Source organism: Ranitomeya imitator, chromosome 2 (assembly GCF_032444005.1).
Source record: "Ranitomeya imitator isolate aRanImi1 chromosome 2, aRanImi1.pri, whole genome shotgun sequence".
Taxonomy (NCBI): Eukaryota; Metazoa; Chordata; class Amphibia; order Anura; family Dendrobatidae; genus Ranitomeya; species Ranitomeya imitator.
Window position 1 is genome coordinate 355,620,098 of NC_091283.1, and position 14,972 is coordinate 355,635,069.

The following is a 14,972-nucleotide window of genomic DNA, read 5'->3' on the forward strand; positions in this document are numbered from 1 at the left end:
GTGATAGGTTTTATCACAGTGATCAAAATGCACATTGGAACGAATCTGCCGGCCGGCAGATTCGGCGGGCGCACTACGCATGCGCCTGCCATTTTGGAAGATGGCGGCGCCCATGGAGAAGACGGACGGACCCCAGGAGGCTCGGTAAGTATGATGGGGTGGAGGGGGAGTACGGGGGGGTGGATCGGAGTATGGGGGGTGGATCGGAGCGCGGGGTGTGGATTGGAGCACAGGGGTGGATCGGAGCATGGGGGGTGGATCGGAGTGCAGGGGAGTTGGATCGGAGCATGGGGGGGATTGGAGCACGGGGGGAGCGGACAAGAGCGCGGGGGGAGCGAAAAGGAGGACGGAGGGGAGCGGAGCACTGTGTACAGGACAGATCGGTGGCTTTGGGGGGCGATCGGTGGGGTGGGGGCACATCAGTGTTTCCAGCCGTGGCCGATGATATTGCAGCATCGGCCATGGCTGGATTGTAATATTTCACCAGTTTTAATAGGTGAAATATTACAAATCGCTCTGATTGGCAGTTTCACTTTCAACAGCCAATCAGAGCGATCGTAGCCACGGGGGGGGTGAAGCCACCCCCCTGGGCTGTACTACCACTCCCCCTGTCCCTGTCCCTGCAGATCGGGTGAAATTGGTTTTAACCCTTTCACCCGATCTGCAGGGACGCGATCTTTCCATGATGCCACATAGGCGTCATGGGTCGGATTGGCACCGACTTTCATGACGCCTATGTGGCGTTAAAGGTCGGGAAGGGGTTAATTAGCCCCTATGTACAGCAGCCTATCAATCACAAAAACACAGAAAGAATGGCGCAAATTGTTTTTGTGATTGATAGGCTGCTGTACACACATACAGCAGCCCTGCCCTGCCCTAGGCTCTGTTTAATTATGCACCTGTGTCTCAGCCTGTCTCAGCCTTTATCTGTGGTGCTGGCTGGGCAGTGTGGAGGTTGGACCTGAAATGTCTATGTCTGGACCTGGTCAACCTTTATCCTTATTTGCCCCTCTGACGCCATGGGAGTGATTCAGTAATGCATTTAATGTGGTTTCGCTTTTATTTAGGAGGCCTTTATGGCACAGCGAATATAAAAAAAAGTAGAGTAGGACTGCCCCATTATGAGATTGCCGTGACGTGGCGGGGTAGCTCAAAGAATTGATCAATTGTTTGCTAAATGTCTCATTTTAAATACAGTTAGAAATCAATATGTGCATTTTCACTTTATGTATTGCGTTCTGACCATAGGCAGCGCTGGCTTCTCCCCTTTCTTGCAACAGACTGGAGCGCACACCGCAGGTCATAGTGTTCATGCATGGTGCCGAGCTCGGGCTGTGTTATGTATGAAATAAGTGAAAATGAAAGGTGAAGGGAACATAATTGAAACGTGACAAACGATATGGTGCAGAGGACTTATATTGGGGGAAAAGTGCAAGGAACTAAGTGAGGGATAAGGATCTCATGTGTAATGTTAAAGGGGAATGGAGAAAGTGATTAAGGTAAAAACCATAGCTCCCAACCATCCTTCATTGTGTGGGACTGTCCCGCATTTGATGCTTGTCCCCGCTGTCCTGCACGGGACACTCTGCTCCCGCAGACAACAGGAGAATTATCCGTCACCCCCCCCTTGTGTTAGGCCACGCCCCTTCCCCCCGGTGTGTGCGGTGCCAGGTAGGTGCCAGCAGGATAATGAGCTGGAGTGGGCGTGCTTGGTAGCCATGTGCTGCAGCAGGCTGCTTGTTTCTCTGCTTGTAACAAAGGAAACTAGTTCTCACCATGCAGAGAAATGTGTCCAGATTTACTGATCTGCAACTAATGAGGCTTTGTGCTATTGCTGCCCCTCCATCACTGCCAGGGAAGCAACACATGTACTGGTGAGGGCACCCGCAGGTGAGCGCCATGCAACACTGGCACAGGGCTCACACACCCCCTTCTCTGGAGAGCAGCACGTGCCCTGGTGATGTGCTGCCTGCTATGTGTGGGATCAGGAGGTGTTTACAGTGTGGATGTAGCAGAGCCGTGTGTGTACGCAGTGTGGATGTAGCAGAGCCGTGTGTGTACGAGGTGTACGGAGCGGAGCTGTGTGTACGATGTGTATGGAGCAGAGCCGTGTGTGTACGATGTGTACGGAGCGGAGCCGTGTGTGTATGAAGTGTATGGAGCAGAGCTGAATGTGTATGAGGTGTATGGAGCGGAGCTGAATGTGTACGAGGTGTATGGAGCGGAGCTGAATGTGTACGAGGTGTATGGAGAGGAGCTGAATGTGTATGAGTTGTATGGAGCGGAGCTGAATGTGTACGAGGTGTATGGGGTGGAGCTGAATGTGTATGAGGTGTATGGAGAGGAGCTGAATGTGTACGAGGTGTATGGAGAGGAGCTGAATGTGTATGAGTTGTATGGAGCGGAGCTGAATGTGTACGACGTGTGAGGTGTATGGAGCGGAGCCGTGTATGAGGTGTACGAAGCAGAGCAGTGTGTGTACGAGGTGTATGGAGCGGAGCGCGTGTGTATGGAGCGGAGCCGTGTGTGTAGGAGTAGCTATGTGTGGCCATTATACGGTACGAAGTATCATGTGCAGCCAATATACAGTATGGAGCATCATGTGTGGCCATTATACAGTATGGAGCACTGTGTGGTCATTATACAGTATGGAGCATCATGTGTGGCCATTATACAGTATGGAGCATCATGTGTGGTCATTATACAGTATGGAGCACTGTGTGGTCATTATACAGTATGGAGCATCATGTGCGGCCATTATACAGTATGGAGCATCATATGCGGCCATTATACAGTATGGAGCATCATGTGTGGCCATTATACAGTATGGAGCATCATGTGGGGCCATTATACAGTATGGAGCATCATGTGTGGCCATTATACAGTATGGAGCACTGTGTGGCCATATTTATTTGTTTATAATTATTCTTTATGAAACAGTGTGATCAGCAGTGCTAAATGGGTGTGGATGGAATGTGGATATGGGTGTGACTAGTTATGAATGGGTGTGGTCAGGGGCGTGGCCTAAAATGTGTGTTGCGCGCCGCAAACTTTGTCCCTCTTTCCCGTCTTCAAAAGTTGGGAGGTATGTAAAAACCCATTAGTGGGAGTCAAAAAAACCCCTCCTAAAAGACAAGGCAATCTTTCTTTGCGCAGGCGTGTACTTCGGAGGACATAGCATGAACTTCAACCCAATATTGCGGCAGCATGCAGCCAGCGGGTAAGGAAAGGGTGAATCAAACACCGGAAAACCCCGCCCATATGACCGCAAACCTGTCCCGCCAAATTCAGGTGACATGTTCCCTTTAAGATTTTTAAGATTTTTGTATACTTCTCAGATAACTTGTCCATAACAATGTATAACACTCTATTCTTCTTTAGACGAAGCTTGATGCAATTGAAAAGACAGCGATTCTGAGCAGTCACGTCGTGAACCTCAGAGGTCAAACGCACCCACGGCCCAACACCAACGGAATCAACAGGCAAGTATGATATATATGAATGCAAGGTACTAAGTAAGAGGAATAAAAAAGTGAAGGTTAAAATCAGAAAATAAAATAAACATGTAATTAAAGAAAACAAACGGCACAATAATTTAAAAAAAAATAAATAAAGAGAATTAAAGAAAAGGGGCAAAACTTAGGACTTCATTAAGACCGAATGGTTGAACTGAACCCATGGGGCTTCCAGCTGGGCCAAACTTTTTTTCCAATTACCCCCCCTAGTGTCAATATACACCTTATCAATCCCAAACACCGATAACAATCTGGTATTACAGTTGTGGTATTTTTTAAAATGTCTCGGTATGGGTTTTAAAAGTGACATTTCATCCACATCACGTGCGTTCAAAATGTCACAATAGCGTTTCCTTACCCTAATTTTGAGTGGTCTGGAGGTAAGTCCCACATACATTTTTGGGCACGTACATGTCGCAAGATAAACAACACAAGTAATGTGTTGGGTAATTGTAACGATTTTTTTACCATCGCTGGTTTTAAAAGTGCTAGCGCGTGACATATTAGGGCAGGCAATGCAGTCGCCGCAAGGAAAAAAAAACACCTTAGGGCCCTTAGAAGTGAAGGCCTTTTCAGGTTGCATACCAGAATAGTAACTGTGGACCAGTTGATCTTTTAAACTGGGAGATCTGCGATAGGTAATTGACGGCTGGTTAGATAAATGCCTGGCAAGGGTACAATCCGTTGTTAGAATGGGCCAGTATTTCTTTAGAGCACATCTCATTTCTGACCATTTGCTTGTGTATGTGGAGATAAATCTTACTTTTAAATCATCAGTAATTTTTTTACGTGGTTGCAAAAGATCAATCCGCTTGGCTTTTTCAGCCTTTTTGGCCCCTTTCCTAATACTTCTCCTTGAATACCCCCTTTCCTCAAATCTAGCTGCAAGGGAAGTGGCTTGCTCCCGAAAAATGTGGTAATTTGAGCAAATTCTTTTGGCTCTAAGGAATTGCCCTGTTGGTATCCCCTTTATGAGGGACTTGGGATGGAATGAGTCATCATGGAGTAGAGAGTTAACGGCGGTTTCTTTACAAAAAATATCAGTTTCTAGTATTTTTACCGCTCCCCCTTGACTTGTTTGTCCAAGAAATCAATGGCAGTTTGGCTGTAATTGCAAGTCAGCTTGATGTTGAAAATGTTGTCATTCAAAATTTGTACAAATTCCAAAAGGTCCTGCTCTGAGCCCTGCCATACAACAAGGATGTCATCAATGTAGCGGGCCCAGAACAGAACCCTTTCAATATATGCCATTGGTTTAGTAAAAAAAGATATTCCTTTCCCACATACCTAAAAACAGATTTGCATAAGCGGATGCGAAAGCTGCACCCATCACGATGCCTTGTCTTTGCAAATAAATGCTTTCTTTAAAGATGAAGTAGTTGTGTTCCAATGCAAATCTGAGAAGGGTAAGGAGAAATTCAATGAAATCAGGTTCGTAATCCATCATAGATTTAAAAAAATGACGCTTGAATGCCATGCAGATGTTGAATAGAGGTGTATAACGATTCTACATCCATGATCATGAGCCACATATCCTCATCTTAGGGTATTCCTTCAATTTTTCTTAGGACATCACTTGTGTCTTTGACATATGAGGGAAGGTCTCGTACAAGAGGTTTTAAACAGAAGTCCAAGTATTTGCATATGGTCTCACATAGGCTTCCATTGCCCGAGACCATGGGCCGTCCTGGTGGTGTGGAGGGGTTTTTGTGTATTTTTGGGATAAAATAAATAGAAGCCATCCTAGTATCAAGTGTTTCCTAAGATCATTAGTTATAAGGCCCCTGTCAAAAACCCCATCCAAAATGGTCTGCAGTTTTTCTTTATATTTTTTAGATGGATTAAAAGTTTGTTTCCTATAGCAGACCTCATCTCTCAATTGTTTGAAGGCCTCTCGCTCGTACATTTTAACAGGCCAAATCACTATGTTTCCCCCTTTATCGGCAGACTTTATTACCACCTCCTTCAAATAAGCTCTTTCAATGCTGCCCTTTGAGTAAAAGTGAGATTGTGCTTAATTGAAGTGGAATCAATCTGCTCAAATTCTCTTGAGACCAACTTGACAAACATTTCAATATTGGGGTATAAATTAAGAGGAGGAAATTTCTTTGAAAAAATACATACCATGAGATACAGCTTTCCCAAAACCCTGTCTGATGACATAGGCACACTTAGCAGGATGCAACAGGCCTCCACTGATAAAGGCTAGGGGCGGCGCAGGTGCAAACTACTTGATAAAAACAGCCACCCCCACACCAACCAAACATTGCAGGGGTTGGCTACCTAGTAGAAAAAATGCACATTGATATAACTCACATAGGACGCCAGTTACACTGGTAAGTGTGGTGCACAGTGTCTGGTATGCAGCCTATTAAAGATGCCCCTTGTATTAACAGGTGGGCTGCCTAGCACTATAATATGCAGCACACAGTGACAGAAGCCCCAGAAAAACCTAACCAACAAAAAGAGGCCTGGCCACATCCTGCAAAAAAATAGAATTAGGCTTACCGGTAATTCGGTTTCTGGGAACCTTCCACGACAGCCACTTCGGAGGTTGTTTTCCCCGCCCTAATAGGGGACAGGAACACAGAGGTTAAATACCCCTCCCCTTCCTGCAACCACCAGTGTTTTCCTGTACACTAGCATGTATAATTACCACGAAAAATGCAGGAATCATCCAATAAGAAAAAATATCAGAGAGGGAGGGAAATTAGTGCTGTTGTGGAAGGTTCCTAGAAACCGAATTACCGGTAAGCCTAATTCTATTTTCTCTGGTCACCTTCCACGACAACCACTTCGGATTAATACCAACAGCTAATTTCTCTAGGGAGGGACCACTGCCTGCAGAACTCGTCTACCAAACGTTAAATCCCTATTGAAATTTAGCCTGTAATGTCTGGTGAATGTGTGGATGGACGACCAGGTGGCGGCTCTGCAAATCTGCTCTAATGAAGCATTCCCCCTCTCTGCCCATGATGTTGCCATCGCCTGGGTAGAATGTGCCTTCAGAGAAGCTGGTGGATCAAGTTTCTGTGATGAATAAGCCAGGCAAATAGACTGCTTGATCCAATTTGCGATCGTATTTTTTGCCGCTTTCTTGCCTTTGTTTCAGCCTGAAAACTGTATGAATAAATTTTGATCGATTCGCCAGGCTTCAGTCTGTTGTAAGTAATGTACAACCACCCTGCGGACATCAAGGGTGTGAAAGGTCTCTTCTTTAGGGTTGGAGGGGTTTGGACAGAATGAGGGCAGCGCAATATCCTGGTCCCTGTGGAAATTCGAGACCACTTTAGGAAGAAAAGACTGATCTAGTTTCAGTATAATGCTGTCCGTAGTGAATATGAGATAAGGTTCCTGTATCGACAGGGCCTGTAATTCCCCTATACGTCTAGCCGTAGTTATTGCGACAAAAAAGACTGTCTTGAGGGTTAGGTTTTTTTATAGTCATAGAATCCAGGGGTTCAAATGGATTCTGAGTTAGACCCTTGAGGACGATGTTGAGATCCCAGGGTGGGACTTTGCTACGGAGTCTGGGACGCATCCTGGATGCTGAAATCATAAAGCGTTTAATCCAGCGGTGGCCCGCTAAATCCCTATCAAAAAAGCTGCTGAGGGCTGATACTTGCACCTTGAGCGTGCTAGGAGTAAGGCCCATCTCTAATCCCTTCTGTAAGAAATCTAAGACCCGGGCAATATTGGGATGGAAGGGGTCTGGGGGTTCTGGGAGGCACCAGGATGTAAACCTTTTCGCGACCTTGGCGTAGATGGCATTACTTCATCCGAGAGACCTCTGGCTTTTAAGATTTTGGCCTCAGTAACCATGCCGCCAGGCTCAGTTTGTGTAGATCCGGATGTAGTAGGGGATCCTGGTGAAGAAGGTCGACTTTCTGAGGTAGGAGCCAGGAACCTTCTAGGGCCATATCCAGCGGGGCACCGTACCAGCTCCTGCCCGGCCATAGTGGTGCGATTAGGATTGTGGTAACACGGTCCGTCCTGATCTTCTGTAGTATCTTCGCCAGCATGGGAATAGGTGGAAAGGCATATGCGAGATTGAACCTCCACCGCAATGAAAATGCATCTATCCCTTGCGCTCCATCCGAGCGATAAAGGGAGAAGAATGTCTTCGTCTTTGCATTTTGCCCATTGGCAAACAGGTCCACTTGTGGGGTTCCCTGTTATGAACTGGTGGTTTAGGAGCAACATGGGACGAGCTCTGAAGGAAGTGGTACCTGTACTGACCGCAGTCCCTAAGCTCAACACAACACTAGAAGTAGCCGTGGGATGCTCCTGACACTCCCTAGGCACCTCATCACAGCCTGAGAACTAACTACCCCTAAAAATAGAAACAGGAAAACTATCTTGCCTCAGAGAAAATCCCCAAAGGATAGATAGCCCCCTCACAAGTAATGACTGTGAGTGGAGAGGGAAAAGACATAGACAGAATGAAACCAGGATGTAGCACAGGAGGACAGTCTAGCTAGATAGATAGGACAGGATGGAATACTGTGCGGTCAGTATAAAAAACTACAAAAAATCCACACAGAGTTTACAAAAATCTCCACACCTGACTAAAGGTGTGGAGGGTAAATCTGCTTCCCAGAGCTTCCAGCTTCACTGAATAAATTCATACTGACAAGCTGGACAAAACATAGAAAGCACAGAACGGATAAGTCCACAACCTGAGGACAGAAAAGAGCAAGCAAGGACTTAACTTTGCTGAACTGGTCAGGATAACAGGGAAATCCAAAAGAGATGTGAATCCAACCAGGAACCAATGACAAGTGGCACTGGCTGAAGGGAAGAGCCAGGCAAAAATAGCCGAGCAGAAAGACAATCAGTGGAAGCAGCTGCAGACTGCTAAATCCAAGGAGCAGCCATACCACTTAAAACAACAGGAGGGAGCCCAAGAGCAGAACTCACAAAAGTGCCACTTACAACCACCGGAGGGAGCCCAAGAGCGGAATTCACAACAGTACCCCCCCTTGAGGAGGGGTCACCGAACCCTCACCAGAGCCCCCAGGCCAATCAGGACGAATCAAGTGAAAAGCACGAACCAAATCGGCGGCATGGACATCGGAGGCAACAACCCAAGAATTATCCTCCTGGCCATAACCCTTCCACTTGACAAGATACTGAAGCCTCCGCCTTGAAAAACGAGAATCCAAAATTTTCTCAACCTCATATTCCAACTCTCCCTCAACCAACACCGGGGCAGGAGGATCAACCGAGGGAACAACGGGCACCACATATCTCCGCAACAAAGATCTATGGAAAACATTATGAATGGCAAAAGAGGCTGGAAGAGCCAAACGAAAAGACACCGGATTGATAATTTCAGAAATCTTATAAGGACCAATAAACCGAGGCTTAAACTTAGGGGAAGAAACCTTCATAGGAACATGACGAGAAGACAACCAAACCAAATCCCCGACACGAAGCTAGGGACCAACACACCGACGGCGGTTAGCAAAACGTTGAGCCCTTTCCTGAGACAACGTCAAATTGTCCAAATCTGCTGCAGCCTGTCCACCACAGAATCCACACCAGGACAATCATAAGGCTCAACCTGCCCAGAAGAAAAACGAGGATGAAAACCAAAATTACAAAAGAAAGGTGAAACCAAAGTAGCCGAACTAGCCCGATTATTAAGGGCAAACTCGGCCAACGGCAAGAAAGCCACCCAATAATCCTGATCAGCAGACACAAAGCATCTCAAATAGGTCTCCAAGGTCTGATTAGTTCGCTCAGTTTGGCCATTAGTCTGAGGATGAAACGCCGAAGAAAAAGACAAATCAATGCCCATCCTAGCACAAAAGGCCCGCCAAAACCTAGAGACAAACTGAGAACCTCTGTCAGACAATATTCTCCAGAATACCATGCAAACGAACCACATGCTGAAAAAACAATGGAACCAAATCTGAGGAGGAAGGCAACTTAGGCAAAGGTACCAGATGGACCATTTTAGAGAACCGGTCACAAACAACCCAGATAACAGACATCTTCTGGGAAAAAGGAAGATCCGAAATAAAATCCAAGTAAATATGCGTCCAGGGCCTCTCAGGGACCGGCAAAGGCAAAAGCAACCCACTAGCGCGGGAACAGCAAGGCTTGGCCCGGGCGCAAGTCCCACAGGACTGCACAAAAGCACGCACATCGCGCGACAAGGAAGGCCACCAAAAGGACCTAGCAACCAAATCTCTGGTACCAAAAATCCCAGGATGACCAGCCAACACTGAACAATGAACCTCAGAAATCACCTTACTTGTCCATCCATCAGGAACAAACAGCTTCCCCACTGGACAGCGATCAGGCCTATCAGCCTGAAATTCCCGAAGCACCCGCCGCAAATCAGGGGAGATGGCAGAAAGAATCACCCCTTCCTTAAGAATGCCAGCCGGCTCAAGGACTCCAGGAGAATCAGGCGAAAAACTCCTAGAGAGGGCATCAGCCTTAGCATTCTTAGATCCCGGAAGATACGAGACCACAAAATCAAAACGGGAGAAAAACAGGGACCATCGAGCCTGTCTAGGATTCAGCCGCTTGGCCGACTCGAGGTAAATCAGATTCTTATGATCAGTCAAGACCACAACGCGGTGCTTAGCTCCCTCAAGCCAATGTCGCCACTCCTCAAACGCCCACTTCATAGCCAACAACTCCCGATTGCCGACATCATAATTGCGTTCCGCAGGCGAAAACTTTCTGGAAAAAAAAAGCACACGGTTTCATCAAAGAACCATCAGAATCCCTCTTAGACAAAACGGCCCCTGCCCCAATCTCAGAAGCGTCAACCTCAACCTGAAAAGGAAGAGAAACATCCGGCTGACGCAACACAGGGGCAGAAGTAAATCGGCGTTTAAGCTCCCGAAAGGCCTCAACAGCCGCAGAGGACCAATTCGTCACATCAGCGCCTTTCTTCGTCAAATCAGTAAGGTGCTTAACCACACTGGAAAAGTTGGCAATGAAATGGCGATAGAAATTAGCAAAGCCCAAAAATTTTTGAAGACTCTTCACAGATGTGGGTTGAATCCAGTCATGAATAGCCTGTACCTTAACAGGATCCATTTCCATAGACGAGGTAGAAAAAATAAAACCCAAAAAAGAGACCTTCTGAACTCCGAATAGGCACTTAGACCCCTTCACAAACAAAGCATTGTCACGAAGGATCTGGAACACCATCCTGACCTGCTTCACATGAGACTCCCAATCTTTGGAAAAAATCAAAATATCATCCAAATATACAACCATGAATTTATCAAGATAATTGCGCAAAATATCATGCATGAAGGATTGGAACACAGATGGAGCATTAGAGAGCCCGAATGGCATCACAAGGTATTCAAAATGGCCTCCGGGCATATTAAATGCAGTTTTCCATTCGTCACCCTGTTTAATATGAACAAGATTATATGCCCCTCGGAGGTCAATCTTAGTAAACCAACTAGCCCCCTTAATCTGAGCAAACAAATCAGAAAGCAAAGGCAAGGGGTATTGGAATTTGACCGTGATCTTATTAAGAAGACGATAATCTATACAGGGTCTCAAGGAGCCATCCTTCTTAGCAACAAAAAAGAAACCCGCTCCCAATGGTGACGAAGACGGCCGAATATGCCCCTTCTTCAAAGATTCCTTAACATAGCTCCGCATGGCGGCATGCTCTGGCACAGACAGATTGAAAAGTCGGCCCTTAGGGATCTTACAACCTGGAATCAAGTTAATAGCACAATCACAGTCCCTATGTGGAGGAAGGGAACTGGACTTGGGCTCATCAAATACATCCTGGAAATCCGACAAAAACTCAGGGACCTCAGAAGAGGGGGAAGAGGAAATTGACATCAAAGGAACGTCACTATGTACCCCTCGACAACCCCAACTAGTCACAGACATAGTTTTCCAATCCAGCACCGGATTATGTTCCTGTAACCATGGAAAACCCAGTACAACAACATCATGCAGGTTATGCAACACCAGAAAACTGCAATTTTCCTGATGTGCAGGAGCCATGTACATGGTCATCTGCGTCCAGTACTGAGGTTTATCCTTGGCCAATGGTGTAGCATCAATGCCCCTCAAAGGAATAGGGCTCTGCAAAGGCTGCAAGGAAAAACCACAGCGCCTGGCGAATTCTAAGTCCATTAAGTTCAAGGCAGCGCCTGAATCCACAAATGCCATGACAGAAAAGGACGACAATGAGCAAATCAGGGTCACAGATAAAAGAAATTTAGGCTGTACAGTACTGATGGTAACAGATCTAGCGACCCTCCTAGTACGTTTAGGGCAATCAGAAATAACATGAGCAGAATCACCACAGTAAAAACACAGCCTATTCTGATGTCTGAATTCGTGCCGTTCTGTTCTAGTCAAAATCCTATCACATTGCATATGCTCAGGACTCTGCTCAGAGGACACTGCCATATGGTGCATAGCTTTGCGCTCGCGCAGACGCCGATCAATCTGAATGGCTAGAGACATAGATTCGCTCAAACCAGTAGGCGTAGGGAAGCCCACCATAACATCTTTAAGGGCTTCAGAAAGACCTTTTCTGAAAATAGCAGCCAGAGCATCCTCATTCCATTTAGTGAGCACAGACCATTTCCTAAATTTCTGGCAGTATAATTCTGCCGCTTCCTGACCTTGACACAGGGCCAACAGGGTTTTTTCTGCATGATCCACAGAATTAGGTTCGTCATACAAAAATCAGAGCGCTTGAAAAAACGCGTCTACATTCAGCAATGCCGGATCCCCTGATTCAAGGAAGAATGCCCAGTCCTGAGGGTCACCACGCAGCAAGGATATGATGATTTTAACTTGCTGAATGGGATCACCAGAAGAACGGGGTTTCAAAGCAAAAAACAATTTGCAGTTATTTTTAAAGTTCAAAAACTTGGATCTGTCCCCAAAAAACAAATCAGGAGTAGGAATTCTAGGCTCCAAAGCCGGAGTCTGGACAACATAATCTTGGATACTCTGTACTCTTGCAGCAAGTTGATCCACATGAGAAAACAAACCCTGAACATCCATGCCAGAGCATAAATCCTGAACCACCCAGAGATCAAGAGGAAAAAAAAAGACAAAACAGAGCACAGAAAAAAAAATGGCTCAATTTTTTTTTCCTTCTTTTGAGATGCATTTAATTCATTTCTGGCCACTTGTACTGTTATGAACTGGTGGTATAGGAGCAAAATGGGACGAGCTCTGAAGGAAGTGGTACCTGTACTGACCGCAGTCCCTAAGCTCAACACAACACTAGAAGTAGCCGTGGGATGCTCCTGACACTCCCTGTTATGGCTGGCAATCAGGCAACACAGCGTGCAGTAATCAGCGCACATACAGAGATCTGGCAATAACCAAAAACAATAGGACGAGCTCTGAGACGTGGAATCTCTGTAGACTGCAGTACCTGATCTATCCTCACACAACTATAAGCAGCAGTGGATTGCGCCTAACAACTACCTATGCAACTCGGCACTGCCTGAGGAGCTGACTAGCCTGAAGATAGAAATACAAGCCTGACTTACCTCAGAGAAATACCCCAAAGGAATAGGCAGCCCCCCACATATAATGACTGTTAGCAAGATGAAAAGACAAACGTAGGAATGAAATAGATTCAGCAAAGTGAGGCCCGATATTCTAGACAGAGCGAGGATAGCAAAGAGAACTATGCAGTCTACAAAAAACCCTAAAACGAAAACCACGCAAAGGGGCAAAAAGACCCACCGTGCCGAACTAACAGCACGGCGGTGCACCCCTCTGCTTCTCAGAGCTTCCAGCAAAAGACAATAGCAAGCTGGACAGAAAAAAACAGAAAACAAACTAGAAGCACTTATCTAGCAGAGCAGCAGGCCCAAGGAAAGATGCAGTAGCTCAGATCCAACACTGGAACATTGACAAGGAGCAAGGAAGACAGACTCAGGTGGAGCTAAATAGCAAGGCAGCCAACGAGCTCACCAAAACACCTGAGGGAGGAAGCCCAGAGACTGCAATACCACTTGTGACAACAGAAGTGAACTCAGCCACAGAATTCACAACAGTACCCCCCCCTTGAGGAGGGGTCACCGAACCCTCACCAGAACCCCCAGGCCGACCAGGATGAGCCACATGAAAGGCACGAACAAGATCTGGGGCATGGACATCAGAGGCAAAAACCCAGGAATTATCTTCCTGAGCATAACCCTTCCATTTGACCAGATACTGGAGTTTCCGTCTAGAGACACGAGAATCCAAAATCTTCTCCACAATATACTCCAATTCCCCCTCCACCAAAACAGGGGCAGGAGGCTCCACAGATGGAACCATAGGTGCCACGTATCTCCTCAACAACGACCTATGGAATACATTATGTATGGAAAAGGAGTCTGGGAGGGTCAGACGAAAAGACACCGGATTGAGAATCTCAGAAATCCTATACGGACCAATAAAACGAGGTTTAAATTTAGGAGAGGAAACCTTCATAGGAATATGACGAGAAGATAACCAAACCAAATCCCCAACACGAAGTCGGGGTCCCACACGGCGTCTGCGATTAGCGAAAAGCTGAGCCTTCTCCTGGGACAAGGTCAAATTGTCCACTACCTGAGTCCAGATCTGCTGCAACCTGTCCACCACAGAATCCACACCAGGACAGTCCGAAGACTCAACCTGTCCTGAAGAGAAACGAGGATGGAACCCAGAATTGCAGAAAAATGGAGAGACCAAGGTAGCCGAGCTGGCCCGATTATTAAGGGCGAACTCAGCCAACGGCAAAAATGACACCCAATCATCCTGGTCAGCGGAAACAAAACATCTCAGATATGTTTCCAAGGTCTGATTGGTTCGTTCGGTCTGGCCATTAGTCTGAGGATGGAAGGCCGAGGAGAAAGATAGGTCAATGCCCATCCTACCACAAAAGGCTCGCCAGAACCTCGAGACAAACTGGGAACCTCTGTCAGAAACAATATTCTCAGGAATGCCATGTAAACGAACCACATGCTGGAAGAACAAAGGCACCAAATCAGAGGAGGAAGGCAATTTAACCAAGGGCACCAGATGGACCATTTTAGAAAAGCGATCACAGACCACCCAAATGACCGACATTTTTTGAGAAACGGGAAGGTCAGAAATGAAATCCATCGAAATATGTGTCCAAGGCCTCTTCGGGACCGGCAAGGGCAAAAGCAACCCACTGGCACGTGAACAGCAGGGCTTAGCCCTAGCACAAATTCCACAGGACTGCACAAAAGCACGCACATCCCGTGACAGAGATGGCCACCAGAAGGATCTAGCAACCAACTCCCTGGTACCAAAGATTCCTGGATGACCGGCCAGCACCGAACAATGAAGTTCAGAGATAACTTTACTAGTCCACCTATCAGGGACGAACAGTTTCTCGGCCGGACAACGATCAGGTTTATTAGCCTGAAATTTCTGCAACACTCTCCGCAAATCAGGGGAGATGGCAGACACAATGACTCCTTCCTTGAG